A 15,630-nucleotide genomic window follows, 5' to 3' on the forward strand; every position below is an offset into this window, starting at 1 on the left:
GCCAAGCTGTCAGAGCTACCCTAGGTCCCAGCTCACAAAGGACCAACGCTGCTTTGTTGTTAAGTATAAAAGTCTTTATTGAAGTCCAGTTTCACTTCCAGAGCCGCAGCGCGCAGCTCCACGTCTCAAGTGTCAGACCGCTGATGCTCCGTCTGAGTCTCCTCCCCCTTGACACCAATTTAAGATTCTAGCCTTGCTCCACCTTCTCCGCTGCTCCTTCCTCCTCTGGGTCCGCCTGCCCGCCGGGGTTCCGCCCTTTCTAGCCTCTTCTCCCGCTGATTCCCCTGAGCCTTCTCCCTCCCTCCGGCGGGCTTTAGGAGCTGGTTCCCCATCCGGGTCTCCTGCTGTTCCGCACGCCTGCACATTTGAACTTGGCGCGCGCGCCCAGCCAGCAGCTTTCCTCCTGACCGTTTCACTGCTGCTGTCACTGCTTCCCCCTTCGGGGGGGCTAGCTGCAACTGACCTCCCTTCCGTTCCCCCACTCTCCGATGGAGGCGTGGTCAGCCCTGACTCACTCTCTCTCTCCGCTGGAGGAGACGCTGGCCCTGACACATGTGACTCTTCCCCCCCACTATGCTCTGGTGGGGAAACTGGTCCCGATCCTCCACTGCTGCTTTGGGGTTCCCCTCTGGCTCCTTGTTTCTGGTGCGTCCCCCCTGGGACCCCCCTTGCCCTGACCATCGGCGCCCCCTTCTGGGAATCTTCTGATTCGCTGGAGAAGCTCATGGAATCTCTCGGGCCACTGTCATACTCCCCTACGCTGCCCTCGGATTCTTCCCCTTCGCTCTCCAAACCCTCTCTCCCCAGTGCTCCTGCTCCTGATTCCCTGACACAAGCGTTCTTTATTCCTCTGTGAAAGAGCTTCTTGTGGACATAAGGCTAAGGGAAAACACATTCTCATAGACAAGCACGTTATACCTCCAGCAAAAGATCCTAAACCTCTCAGCAGTGTGCGTATGAGCATCAATGAGTGCTGGCAGTGCACATGTGAGTCCAGGTACACACCTGTAACAGCAAGATACATTTGATTCTAAAGTCTCACCTAAGAGACTTACAATGATTTTGGGAAATAACTAATTAGGTGCAAATTATTATCAGTGTCTCATGTCTTTATTCTGGGGTTTGGTATCAATTGCAGAATAATATCATGTGGAGCATGACAGTGATTTAGATCTAGGTAAAATAGCATGTGTGCAGATAAATGTCAGCCAACATGTGACACTACAAGGTGGGAAGTCACAAATAGCCATGAAAATAAGAGGACAGGCTTAACACATATTTATCTGAATCAATGTTCCAAGAACTATTGCACTGGAACAAAGCAATGGTGCCAGGAAGGAAAAAAGACTTATGAATAATTTTTCTTGCGGAGTATCACCATGAGAAACCATGTCCCCGGGCCTCACAGTGCCTTTGTGTCGATCTATTCCATCCATGCGTTCTCATAAGTTATGAAGATTTGTTTCTAAATATTCAACAAATTCATCATACAGTGTTGTACTGCCCTTGGCGGCATTGAACTACTGAACTGAAAAGTAATGCATTTATCTGCAGAATGAATCAGGAAGAGGTTTTACTCTATCATCGCTGCACTGCCTTAGTGGTACACAAGTGAAAAGAACAGAAAGCATTAAAAATTACACAGTGAAGCAAGCTATTATCATGATGAGGGCTTCCACAGCCGAATGCTATTGCCTGGGGAAAGGTTCGCTGTTATGCAGGGACTGGCAAAGCATTTATTTAAACTTTGGAACTCTGGTAAATGTTTGGTGGGTATGGCTTACTTTGGGTACAGGCCCTCTGAAAGAACAAAACCTTGCCAAGCAAGTCAAGAAACCTCAGGTAGAGGCAGGGTTGGTTAGCGCTGGGCATTCTTGGGCAGCTGCTGGATCCAAAAATCCTGGCAGCACCCACTGCTGACACCTGCCCTGCCCCTTTTTCATCCCCCTTCTTCCAGAGCTCCAAGTGGCTAAGTCTAGCCATCACTTTAATCTCGCACATCGTAGCTTCACACTCTGAGACACTACCGGAAAGGAACAGGGCATCTCCCAGGCACCCAGGGCTGTTTGGAGTGCTAAATATGTGCCACATAAGCCTGCCAAGGACCCATCGACTGTGGAGCTTGCTCACCAGAGGACACTTTGCCCATTGCCCCATCCAATTCCCTGCTCAGAGGAAAGTGCTGCCCCTGCCATAAAAAGATAAAGGGTGGTACCCAATCAAGAGTTACTCAAAGTAGACCCACTGAAATGAACAAGAGCTAGGTCCATTAATTTCAATAGGTCCATTCCGAGTTAAGTTTAGCTGAATACCTCCCCCCAAATACGTACATTTTTGTGTATACGCGAGATCTCCCTTAGCCTATTTGCTTGCATTCTTCCACAACAACAAAGATGGAGTCAAAACAACACTGGGCCTAACTAGATGTGATACAAAACATATCACTGGAAGACCCCACCCCTCTCTCTTTACTCTAAGTGGTCACTGCAAGGAGGCTTGCTATGCAGGTAAGGGAGGGGAGTGAATCCCCTCCACCTTTGCTCTTTGGCTTCCCTCCTCTTCTCATGGGCTGCAGCTCCAGTCCAATCCATTCTCCATCCCCCGACTTCAAGTGAAAAGAGAGGCAATTTCCAGTGACTAGTTGATGAGTTTTGTTGTTTTCCAAGAATTGGTGGCAATGAGGGACAGGCAGAATCTCCCCGGGACCCAATTTGATCCAAGAGCTTTCTGTTGCTGGCCCTCTGTTACCGAGAGATTAACCGCTCACAATGGGTTGGCAAAATGCTTGCAGCCTTAAGCCATTGTGAAATGGGGAAGCCACTGAGAGCACAGATTGCCATCTCTCCTGCAAATCAAGTGATAACATGGTTCTCTTTATAACAAAAATTGTGTGTTTTTTAAAATATCACAGGAGCAAGATGTGTTTTGAAAGAAGTTATCAAGGACTATAAAGCTTGAAACAATGTTCAGAAACAGAAAAATGACTTTTACTTAAATCAGAGGGAGCCAGAGAAAAAATAATAATCCCAGTGAAAATGCTTACAAGGATTAAAGGAAGAAAAGCTTACGTTAAGACTCAATAGGGTATGAAAGATTTTTTAAAAATTATTCACATCTGATGCACTTGACTCCTTTAGTCCATTTCTTTCTAAAGTGACCTATCCAGAGAAGGGGGACAGCTGCTGACGAAAGTGTGCCTGAACCTTTCAGATTCTTTCTTCAAGGCTCTCTACTGTAGAAAGAGGCATCGAAGAATAAACCACTAAATATGACTGCTTCAAAATGCTCTCTAGAATTGATTGCGCTTCAGAAGAGGAAGCAGTCAAGTGCTCTTTGAGCATATGTATTTTTCCTGTCAGTCCAAAAAGCAAAGCAAAGCAATCTGTCTTTGAAGGGATTATATTTGGAATTAGATGTTAACACAGATTTGATTTGATTTTTTTTAAAAAACCCACCTAAATCTTTGTTGCATAAGATTCTGGAGTGGGCATAGGAAGCCTATGGCAACTGCAGATTTAAGAAAGCAGTGGAACCAAAGGGAGCCTGAGTGGGGCAATCTTTTTCATTGGGTCCAAGGTGGTGAAAAGGGTTAACGCCCTTACCCATGCACTGAAGTCCTGATGCTTCTCCCCCACCAATGATGTCTATTTAATTTTTAAAAAACCTATGCACATTAATTACTTATACGCAAAAATACCATATATAGTTCAGTTCTTTGTGGAAATGTTCGTAGCATCTTTCTTCAGAGAGGGGAAATGGTGTATCAGAAGAGGTCCTAGAACCTGAAGAATAGGCTTCATTTGCATAGCCAATAGGCCATTGCATCGAAGGACAGACAGAAACAAAAATACATTATGGAAATAGTTATCATAAAATAATCTCAGTACTTAAAACTTGGCAGAGGTAATGATAATAATAATAAGATCCTAGGCGACGACACTGATGTCATTCAGACAGCAGCTCTCAGTCTCATTGCTCTCTTGACAAACCTGGCAACCTTCTCTGTTGTCAAGCTGCTCTGGTCGGCTAGGAGTGAGAACAACTTGGCTTCACAAGAGCGGCCCGGGATGGCAGATAGTAGCGGCGTGATGGTCTCGTCCCTGAGATCTTTATACGGGGAGCAGGACAAGAGAACGTGTGACACAGTCTCCACGTAACCAGCTCCACAGGGGCAGAGCCGGTTCTCGAATGAAATTTTTTGATATCTACCTTCAAGAACAGATGATGGTAACATATTTAGTCTGGCCAGTGTAAAGGCCCGCCTAAGTTTTGGAGTGGTTAGGGTAGACAAATAAGGTGTGTGGAAATAAGGAGGAGTGGAAACAATGTTTGCAAACAAGATCAAGTTAACTAGAGACCTGGTGAAACAGATTGTTGCTCCATCTACTCTAACATCGTGTTTCCAACAGTGATCAGCCATACACCACAATGTTGGTTTTAGTCCTTTTTCTAATTCAAAATTTTCAGTTTGGCTTTTTGACTGCTTTTGCCTTCTGTGTTGATTTATCAGTGAGATGGCCACCACAACTCATAAATCTCTTTCTATGAAGGCTTCTGCTCTTAATTCAGGCACTGCACACAAACACGGCTCTTAGAGTCAGGTGTAGCCGCCTAGGACACCTAATGGACCCCATTAAAACCTTCAAAGGAGTCAGGCAAGGGTGCCTATTGGCCTCTCTACTATTTAATTTCTATCTAAATAACTTAGTATCTGCACTCAATGACTCAGAATTCCACCCGCCGAAGCTTGCAAATTGGCATATTTCGGTCCTGCTATATGCCGATGATGTGGTAATTCTATCTAGAACCCCATTAGACTCAAAAGAGCACTAAGAAAGCTCGCAGCATACTGTGAAACTGAATGTCTCAAAATCAACTATCAAAAGACCAAGATACTCGCTTTTGGGGAAAAAACCAAAGCTTAGAATCTGGGAACTCCAAGCCCATAAATTAGAACAAGTCACAAACTATAAGTATCTAGGAATGGTGGTACAGGCCTCAGGAACCAACAAACTTCACAAAAACTCCATCGGGAGCTCAGCGGAAAAAACCGCAAACTGTATCCTTACATTTTTCAGAGGACAAGGGGGCTTTTTCGTCCCCACGGCTCTAAAATTATACAAGGCCAAAATGTTGGCACAGCTCCTTTATGGATCCTTTCTGGGCCCACCTTCCTCTGCTTTCTCCTCTCTTGAGAGAGTCCAATCCAAACTCCTTAGAGCTCTCCTACAAGTCCCCAGAAGTGTTTCAAAGGCATGGGTTAGACTAGAAACGGGGATGATGAGAGTGGAGGCTTATATCTGCCTAACATCAATCTACAAATGGCTTACTTGAATCTGCTCCCCTGAGAAATAGCCCCACTGATCCTCTGTGACCAATTCCAGTCAGGCTGGCAGACTGCAGACCTGAACACCCTTCAGAAACTGGGTTTTGCCCCTCAAGCCCTTCTAAGTCTGGGGTTGGGCCAGGCAAAAGCCACGGTCAGGCAAAGAATCATAGACACCGAGAGACAATGCTCAAGGTGCTCCGACTACAAAATTGGAGATATTGAGAGATATATAGCTGCACCGACAGCATATCTCTTCTTTCTTGTATCTAAAAATGCAAGAAGGGCTTTTACACTTGCCAGAAGCTCAGCTCTGCCCTCGCCGGTCCTGGAAGGAGCCTTTAAAAAAGTCCCATATGCTCAGAGACTTTGCGCCTGTTCATTGGGAGAGATAGGAAACCCTGTACCCCCAAGCATGTTTTATAAGCTGGTCTCTGACTGCAATAAATTATCTATCTATCTTTTTCTATGAGACTCATTTTGGGCACAATCCATGCTGGCTGACTTTGCCTAGTGGCACATGGCCCAAAGAATGGTTAGGAGGGGGACTTTCCACCTTCCCAGCAGGACTGGGAAGGTTTGTGAGAAAAGGCTGGCTCTGCTTCAACAAGACTTGTTCTTCTATCTCAGGGTCAGCAACTTTTTTCAGCCGTGGGCTGGTCCACCGTCCCTCAGACCATGTGGTGGGCCGGATTATATATATTTTTTTGGGGGGGGATGAACGAATTCCTATGCCCCACAAATAACCCAGAGATGCATTTTAAATAAAAGGACACATTCTACTCATGTAAAAACACGCTGATTCCTGGACCGTCTGTGGGCCAGATTGAGAAGGCGATTGGGCCGCATCCGGCTCACAGGCCTTAGGTTGCCTACCCCTGTTCTATCTTGTTACAAAAGTTTGGAACTTCCCTCTCTCTCCGCGAGCAGTGGCAAGGGTCCATGGGGTTCCAGGTACTCACCCAGGGTGTGTGTTCCTTTGGAGGCTTGAGACACAGTGGAGACTGTTGTAGCTTTAAGAAATCTAGTTTATTCACCTACTTACACCTTCATTCTGTATGGGGGGATCCAGATCTTCTGCATGGTCATTTTGAGAGGGGTTGTCCCCTACAGCAGTACAGCCCTGGAGTCCAAGGCATCTCCCCCAGCCAGCTCTGCAGCCAGCCTGCCCCCAAATGGATCCCAGTCTCTCTTTCTCCTTCTCCTTCCCAGAACCCCTTGCTACCAGACTTTTTTTTCCTGTCACCTCAAACACACACACCTGGGCAGCATCTGTCCCCCAGACCAAAGGATTCCTCTCAGATGGCACACCAGGCTGGTGTGCATCAGCCACACAGGAATTCCTTGTCTGGCACAGTTCTGCAGCTTGTCCTTTTATCCATACCCCAATTAATCAAAAGCCTATCATTTATTAATTTCTGTAGGGGGGTCCCCCCAAATCTATTACAAAATGCTTGTTAAGTATTTTTAACAATACTTTCTACCAGTTTTCCTGGGATGGATGGTAAACTAATTGGCCTGTAATTTCCAAGACCCCGCCCCCCTGGCCACTGATCCCTTTCAGAAATTAGTGTCCCACTAACTACTTTCCAGCCCTCAGCTCTGGAGGCTGATCTGAGGGACAAGTTAGAAGATAAGCAATTCCACATTTGAGTTCCTTGAAAACTCTTGTGTGGATGCCAGCTAGACGCAGCAATTTGTTTTTATTTTGTTTATTAGGCCTAGAACCTCATCCCTCATCACCACTATCTGCCCCAGTTCCTTAGACTTGCCTCCTGCAAAAGTTAGTTATGGCACTGGGACCTGCCCTGTATCTTCTGTTGTGAAAATAGATGCAAATAATTCTTTCAGCTTCTACTCCATCTCCTTATGCTTATTTGACACACTTTGGCTCCCTCATCATCCAAGGGCCCAACCACCTCCTTCCCATTGCTAGTTTTAATGTATTTGAGCCATTTTGGCACATGTCCTAAGCAAGTGTGTTTGCTAAGGCTTTGTTCTCTATGTGTTTAATAATTAAATGTTTTCATGGATATTTTATCATATATTGTATTTTCTGTATCTGTAAATTCTCTGAGATCTCTGTTGGTTGTGAGATGTGATAAATAAATTTTAAACAAAACAAACCAAAACGGCTAACTTTATGCTTTCCACCATTAGGCGTGCGATAGGAATAAGGTTGATAGTCCTTGGCTCAACCTCTTATTTTAAAATACTGGTATTACGTTGGTGATCCTCCAGTCCATAATGACTTTGTTGTTAATAGTCAGAAATGTCATATGCATGTTCTTTAAGAGCACTCTGGTATATGCCACCCAAACTTCACAGCTTGTGAATTTAAAACTTTCCAATTAGCTTTTAAAATGTAATGCTTTTTTCACCCCCACTTAACAAAACTACTCAGATCCTCTGCCTGAAAGCAACAAAGATGTTGGTATCTATCCAGTCTTTTCCATGGCGAAGGCTGATGCAGAGATTTCAGTTCACAACAGACTGTAAGCAATAAAGTCTTGGAATTTGTAAAAGTTATGAGAAGTCCAGTGGCATCTTCAGAAGCCTCAGCAAGATTTCTACAGCACTGGAGGCACTAAAAATAGATGTGATGACATTGGAAGGATGTGCAAAACAATGTGAAAGAATTTGTGACTTGCTTTCATGAATAGTTATAGTAGGGTATTTGAAAAAAAATGTTAAGCATGAATTTGGAAAGTGAAAGGCAATTTATAGAGAGCAGCAAGGATTACACACACAAAAAACCTGGATTAATAAATGTTTACATCTGAAAGTAATGTGGAGTGTATTGTTTAGCATCATGCTATTAGCACAGCTGTTTGTTATTGATCAGATTTCAGATTTCATTCATTTTTTAAAAAAGATTAATTAAATGAACTTTGCCTTAAAAGCTATTATGAGAAAGAAACACAGTCAGTGGACTGAATCAATTGATTAGAGCTCACCCAATACATGTTGCTGCCTGAGGCAGAACAGCAAATAGTATCCCCTCTCCGGGTCAAAGCCTAGAAGCCACGTCTAGCCAAGCTATTTTGGCACCTGGGGCAGAAATCCCAAGACAGCTTCTCCTCTCTGTCCCCTCCCCAGAAGTAAATGCCAATAATAAATGCAGTGACTAACAATCTGCTGCCCTTGCATGATGCTTCTCTCTGCCTGAGGGTAGGGCCAGCTGTGTCAATGCTGCCTTTTCACCCAGAGAAGGGGCTTGGATCCAGCAGACACATTTGTGAAGACAAGCGAGGAGAGGGGGCACTCGCTGATTCTCTCTTTCCTTGGCAGCCCCCTGAAAACCTGCTCTGGTGGCAGGGAGGCTGTAGGGGGGAAGATGAAAGAGGGGCAAAAATGGCCTCTCTCCACTTTTCCATTGAGGGTCCAAACACCTAACCTGACTGAAAAAATCCCACTGAATCCTACCACTAGGTACAAAGCTGTGAGTATGAGGCTGGACTTCATGCAATCCACTCTGCACAGGGCATGAAGGGCTGGAAGGCAAAGCATCATGCAGCAGCTCCCACACGGGAGGTGCTTGTGAGAATCTTTTCCACAGATGAATTTTCTTCTCCTTGGCTGTCAAATCTAAGTAGGGTCTTTTATTATAAATGTCATGGGAGCCACTGAAGGCTCAAAGAGTTCTTTGACAGGGTACCACAAAGCTGAATATGCGACACTTTTTAGTTGTAGGTCTCTCTTCCTCTGAGAAAACCATCTTTTCACTGGGTACCCTGCCTAGTCAGGCAGGTGGTTTGCTAAATATAGTTCCCATTGACTGCTAACTGGTGTTTTAATTTTGCTACTGTCAAGATAAAGCAGGGAAGCATATTTTTTCAATATTAAAAAGGCTAAATGGCTTCTTATGCTGCCACTCTGCTTTCTCTAGTACCTCACCTGTGAATTGCAGAGTTCTTTTGCAAACCTGCAGATATTTGCTTCTTGTTCACTGAGAGAAGCAAATGCCATGTTCAGAAATTATTTTGCACATTTGTTCCATGAATCTGTATAGCTCCCTGGCATTCTTACAACTTACCTGGATTCCGTGTGTAAGCTATCCTGAGGAATGTTGCTACTCTTATCAAACTTGTTTGGACTTCTTTTGAATTTCCTCAGGTGTTTTATCTAACACAAAATTCACTTCTGGTGGAATCTGATGTAACACTAAGTATGTCAAGCTCCCATAAGCCTGCCTCCTGACAACACGTCTAAGTGACAAAGAGAATTGGAGTAAAAACAAGGCCATTGAGACACAAAAGGGAAGACTCAGCCCAAAGTTTGCACAAAAGCTCTTTTCAAAACAACAAGAGGCTGGTGAGAACTTAGATGGCTCGGTAGCCATGGAATATAGAGTGATTGACAACGGGAAAAGAAAAGTTAGCATGGGAGGAAGGGAAGAGCAGAATGTACCGCTTGGAGAGAAAGGCTGGCTGGAACCATGAAGAGCAGCACTCCTGCGGTCCTGGCTCTTCGTCAGACGTGGAACTAGAATCATCATGATGCTTGGAAGTCTTACGGATTTGATTTAAGAAGTCAGTTCAGCATCCCAACATGGGTCTGCAGGTTACAGATTGATAAGGCATGGAACAGATCTATGATACACGGCTAAGCAGTAAGCAAAGGTGCTGATCCAACACTTGACATGGCCTCTGCGCTCTCCTATTGAGCAGGCATGGCTCTTTGTGCAGCTGAAATCCCAAGCCTTCAGCCTGGGCAAGCCAGTTTGGAGAATTTTTCTGGCAGCTTCCTTGCCCCATTTGGAGCCCACACGTTTCCGTGGCGTGTCTCTGCTCCCTCCGGGCTTCCAGCTCCAGTTAGCAGAGCTTAGCACAGCGTCAGAAGTAAGCCTTGTGTGCAGCAATAAATCAGGCAGACGCTCGGTGTCTTCCTTATCTTACAAGTAGCTTTAATCTCGTACAAAAACAACAGATTGTTACTTTCCCGGTGACACGCAACTCATCTTCTCGGTACGCTCCGTGAGCGACTCAACTCACACTGCGTGTGTCTCTCTCTCTCTCTCTCTCAGAGATACTGACCACTCCCACTTCAGTCAGTGTTCTAAACACGCCTCCGAGAATGTGAGGCGTCACTCAGAACTTCTTAACCCTGTAAGTTCTGACTCTCTCAATACCCCCTCTCGCATCACATTCTGAGAGGACTTGTGAACACACCTTTACAGACCTCTGTGTGTCCCACACCTTCCCACCTGCCTGTTGAGTCTCCTCACAAATCTCTGGTTCGCACTGTGCGAGACCAACCCACGCATTTGTGACTCGAAACCTCTCAGGTGGAATTCCCTTTGTTGCCCGTGAAGACCGCCTGGGCACAAACTGGGGTTCTTCTTCTGACCCACTGGGGCCAGCAAGAGCGTCTTCTTCATCAGACTCCCCCTCTGACTTGACCCGTCTGTGAGCTTTCTCCATCACTCTAACAGGAGATGAGGGCTCACTCTTGGACACTCCTTTCACAACCTGTGGAGACGCCTCCCCCTGGTGCTGATCCTGATCATCGACCAGATCACCATTACCTGGCTCTCCCTCCTCCTCAGATTCGGACAGACAATCTGAGACAATGTCATGGCTGACTTTACGCCTTGAGCTACTTTCCTGCTGCTCTTTGAACTCAGCATGCTTACTGACCAGAAGCTTGGTCTGATCACCTTCTGGGTACGCAAATCTCCACCCCTTGGTCGCGGGTTCATACCCACAGAAGATCATTTCCTGGTACCTTGGACCACCCTCTTGCTGCAAACACTTTGGTACAGGCACCATGGCCCTGCAACCAAACGAACGGAAGAAATGCACCTGCGGCTTCTGTCCGTTGAGCAAGAAATATGGGGTGTCACCTACCACTGCATTGTAGCACCTGTTCATCGTGAAATTGGCTGTTTTTACTGCCTCCCCCCAGAAACTGTGAGGCAACCCAGAGTCACTCAATAGGACCTCTGAAACTTGAACCAGAGCCTTACTCCTCAGCTCTGCCACGCCACTCTCCTGAGGCGAAGTCACCTTGTGACGTATCCCCCTCTGGCGAAAGAAACTCTTTAGAGCAGACCCAGTGACCTCAAAACAAACCATGTACCCCTCCTGTAAAAGACACGGTACAGACAAAAGACAACAATTCAGTCCCGGCGCCACGTAGACTTCCAGCTGCGCCTGCAGGAAAGAAAGATAAACATTCCCAGACTTTTTTACAAGCCTTTGTGACCCATCAGCAAAACACACTGTTTTCCCAGCTGAAACAGCTCTGCAGTTCTTTATCTGGACACCAGGTGACTCAGGCACAAGATGTCTATTTGCAGCAGAGTCAATGACCCAACGTAGCACATTGTCCTTCGTTGCCTTAGCAACAGAGTTCCTTCTGCCCCCCTCCTTGGGACCTTTACAGGTGTCTTTCAAAACAGCCATTGACGCAAACAGCTGATAAGCACCTCCTTCCCCTTCCGGCCGTCCCTGGGACTTTCCACGCTGGCCTCTTCTCCCGGGCTGGTTCCCATGGGAAATGTCCTTGGGACTTTCCTGCCCTTTCTCTGGACAGCATCTGCGCAGGTGTTCAGGGGAACCGCAAACAAAACAGCAACGAATGGAAAACTTTACAAAGTGGCCTTTGGACTTCTGTGCCCCCCCACTCTTGCCAGCAGCACTCTTTAAGGCTTTTCTTTGAGGCTTGGGGACGTGGCCTTTGGCTTCCAGCTCTGTGGTTTCTCTGCAAACCTTCTCCAGCTCCTGCCAAACAGCCTTGGCACTTTCAAGACCCTTGGACTGGCCTTTCTGGCCTGCACCCCCATTCCTGGGTGCACAGCCTCCAGAGGAACAGCTTGCCTCTGCTTTCCTCTTCCCAGCTCTCAGCAGCTTTCCAGCACACGGCTGCCCATCACGTTGGCGTGTCAAAGCATTGCAGCAGCTTCCTGACACGGCTCCAGCCCCCCTTGTGCTTCCTGGGCGTTGCACAGCCCCTCCTGGACTTGCAGCTTCTGCAGCGTCTGTGCAGCATCTGGCCCCCTCTGGTGTGGCTCCCACTGCAACCTTCAGTGCCTGCCACGCGACCCAGGGCTCCTTCCCGTCCGCCTCTTCAAAAGGGACTGCACGCAATTCATGGCTGTCTGCCATCTTCTCCCCCGGGGCCCAGCTTACTTACAGACAGTAGTAGCTCCTCCCGGCACCCGGTACAGCACAGCTCCTCCCAGCCGGCCCCTTGCCTCACGATCAAAGGCACAGCTCCCCAGCTGGCTCCAGCTGGCTTGGCTTTCAGCTTTTCTCCACTGCCCTCTTCCTTGGCAGGAGATCACACAGCACACACCGGCACGTACTTGGCTTGCTTCACAGAGTCAGCTGATCTTCCATAACCTTTGGAGAATTTTTCTGGCAGCTTCCTTGCCCCATTTGGAGCCCACACGTTTCCGTGGCGTGTCTCTGCTCCCTCCGGGCTTCCAGCTCCAGTTAGCAGAGCTTAGCACAGCGTCAGAAGTAAGCCTTGTGTGCAGCAATAAATCAGGCAGACGCTCGGTGTCTTCCTTATCTTACAAGTAGCTTTAATCTCGTACAAAAACAACAGATCGTTACTTTCCCGGTGACACGCAACTCATCTTCTCGGTACGCTCCGTGAGCGACTCAACTCACACTGCGTGTGTCTCTCTCTCTCTCTCAGAGATACTGACCACTCCCACTTCAGTCAGTGTTCTAAACACGCCTCCGAGAATGTGAGGCGTCACTCAGAACTTCTTAACCCTGTAAGTTCTGACTCTCTCAATAGCCAGTGGGTACTCTTTCCACAGAAGCTGAGCATTCAAGGTTTGTTCATGCTGGCACTGAGCCCTCTGCATCCTCGGAGATGGGGCAGAGTCTGCAGGGCTGTCAAATTGATTCTCAAATTGACTTTTCCCAAAGTAGAACTTGATTAGGTTGGGAACTGACCACTCCCCCCATTTTTCTTTCTGCAATGCTTGTTTCAGGGGCAAAGGAATGCTTGTTGCTGTTTAGTCGTGTCCGACTCTTTGTGACCTCATGGACCAGAGCACGCCAGGCACTGCTGTCTTCCACTGCCTCCTGCAGTTTGGTTGGTAGCTTCGAGAACACTGTCCAACCATCTCGTCCTCTGTCGTCCCCTTCTCCTTGTGCCCTCAATCTTTCCCAGCATCGGGGTCTTTTCCAGGGAGTCTTTATGGTCCAGCTCTCACTTCCATACATCACTACTGGGAAAACCATGGCTTTAACTATACGGACCTTTGTTGGCAAGGTGATGTCTCTGCTTTTTAAGATGCTGTCTAGGTTTGTCATTGCTTTTCTCACAAGAAGCAGGCATCTTTGAATTTCGTGACTGCTGTCACCATTTGCAGTGATCATGGAGCCCAAGAAAATAAAATCTCTCACTGCCTCCATTCCTTCCCCTTCTATTTGCCAGGAGGTGATGGGCCCAGTGGCCATGATCTTCGTTTTTTTGATGTTGAGCTTCAGACCACATTTTGCGCTCTCCTCTTTCACCCTCATTAAAAGGTTCTTTAATTCCTCCTCACTTTCTGCCATCAAGGTTGTGTCATCTGCATATCTGAGGTTGTTGATATTTCTTCCGGCAATCTTAATTCCGGTTTGGGATCCATCCAGCCCACCTTTCGCATGATGAATTCTGCATATAAGTTAAATAAGCAGGGAGACAATATACAGCCTTGCCATACTCCTTTCCCAATTTTGAACCAATCAGCTGTTCCATATCCAGTTCTAACTGTAGCTTCTTGTCCCACATAGAAATTTCTCAGGAGACAGATGAGGTGATCAGGCACTCCCATTTCTTTAAGAACTTGCCATAGTTTGCTGTGGTCGACACAGTCAAAGGCTTTTGCATAGTCAATGAAGCAGAAGTAGATGTCTTTCTGGAACTCTCTAGCTTTCTCCATAATCCAGCGCATGTTTGCAATTTGGTCTCTGGTTCCTCTGCCCCTTCGAAATCCAGCTTGCACTTCTGGGAGTTCTCGGTCCACATACTGCTTAAGCCTGCCTTGTAGAATTTTAAGCATAACCTTGCTAGTGTGTGAAATGAGTGCAATTGTGCGGTAGTTGGAACATTCTTTGGCACTGCCCTTCTTTGGGATTGGGATGTAGACTGATCTTCTGCAATCCTCTGGCCACTGCTGAGTTTTCCAAATTTGCTGGCATATTGAGTGTAGCACCTTAACAGCATCATCTTTTAAAATTTTAAATAGTTCAGCTGGAATATCATCACTTCCACTGGCCTTGTTATTAGCAGTGCTTTCTAAGGCCCATTTGACTTCACTCTCCAGGATGTCTGGCTCAAGGTCAGCAACCACACTACCTGGGGTGTACGAGACATCCATATCTTTCTGGTATAATTCCTCTGTGTATTCTTGCCACCTCTTCTTGATGTCTTCTGCTTCTGTTAGGTACTTTCCACTTTTGTTCTTTATTATGGTAATCTTTGTACGAAATGTTCCTTTCATATCTCCAATTTTCTTGAACAGATCTCTGGTTTTTCCCATTCTATTGTCTTCCTCTATTTCTTTGCATTGCTCGTTTAAGAAGGCCTTCTTGTCTCTCCTTGCTATGTTTTGGAAATCTGCATTCAATTTCCTGTATCTTTGACTATCTCCCTTGCATTTTGCTTGCCTTCTCTCCCCTGCTATTTGTAAGGCCTCATTGGACAGCCACTTTGCTTTCTTGCATTTCCTTTTTATTGGGATGGTTTTCGTTGCTGCCTCCTGTATAATGTTGTGATCCTCCACCTATAGTTCTTCAGGCACTCTGTCCACCAAATCTAAATCCTTAAACTTGTTCCTCACTTCCACTGTGTATTCATAAGGGATTTGACATAGATTGTATCTTACCAGCCCAGTGGTTTTTCCTACTTTCTTCAGTTTAAGCTTGAATTTTGCTATAAGAAGCTGATGATCTGAGCCACAGTCAGCTCCAGGTCTTGTTTTTGCTGACTGTATAGAGCTTCTCCATCTTTGACTGCAGAGAATATAATCAATCTGATTTTCATGCTGCCCACCTGGTGATGTCCATGTGTAGAGTCGTCTCTTGTGTTGTTGGAAAAGCGTGTTTGTGATGACCAGCTTGTTCTCTTGGCAGAACTCTATTAGCCTTTTCCCTGCTTCGTTTTGAACTCCAAGGCCAAACTTGCCCATTGTTCCTTTTATCTCTTGACGCCCTACTTTAGCATTCCAATCCCCTATAATGAGAAGAACATCCTTCTTTGGTGTCATTTCTAGAAGGTGTTGTAAGTCTTCATAGAAGTGGTCAATTTCAGTTTCTTCAGCACCAGTAGTTGGTGCATAAACTTGGATTATTGTG

At 46.3% G+C, this 15,630-nt stretch overlaps 1 protein-coding gene and 1 long non-coding RNA gene across 3 annotated transcripts in view; one reads left to right on the forward strand and one right to left on the reverse strand.

Moving 5' to 3' along the window:
• CNTNAP2 (contactin associated protein 2) overlaps positions 1-15,630 on the reverse strand; it is a 999,981-nt gene that overhangs the window by 673,105 nt on the left and 311,246 nt on the right. The window lies entirely within an intron of this gene.
• On the forward strand, positions 13,831-14,694 carry LOC310746397. Its single transcript, XR_014540700.1, has 2 exons — positions 13,831-13,909; positions 14,068-14,694. It is a non-coding gene; the product is annotated as an uncharacterized lncRNA (long non-coding RNA).

The sequence above is a fragment of the Podarcis filfolensis genome, assembly GCF_964270895.1.
Source record: "Podarcis filfolensis genome assembly, chromosome: 12".
NCBI lineage: Eukaryota > Metazoa > Chordata > Lepidosauria > Squamata > Lacertidae > Podarcis > Podarcis filfolensis.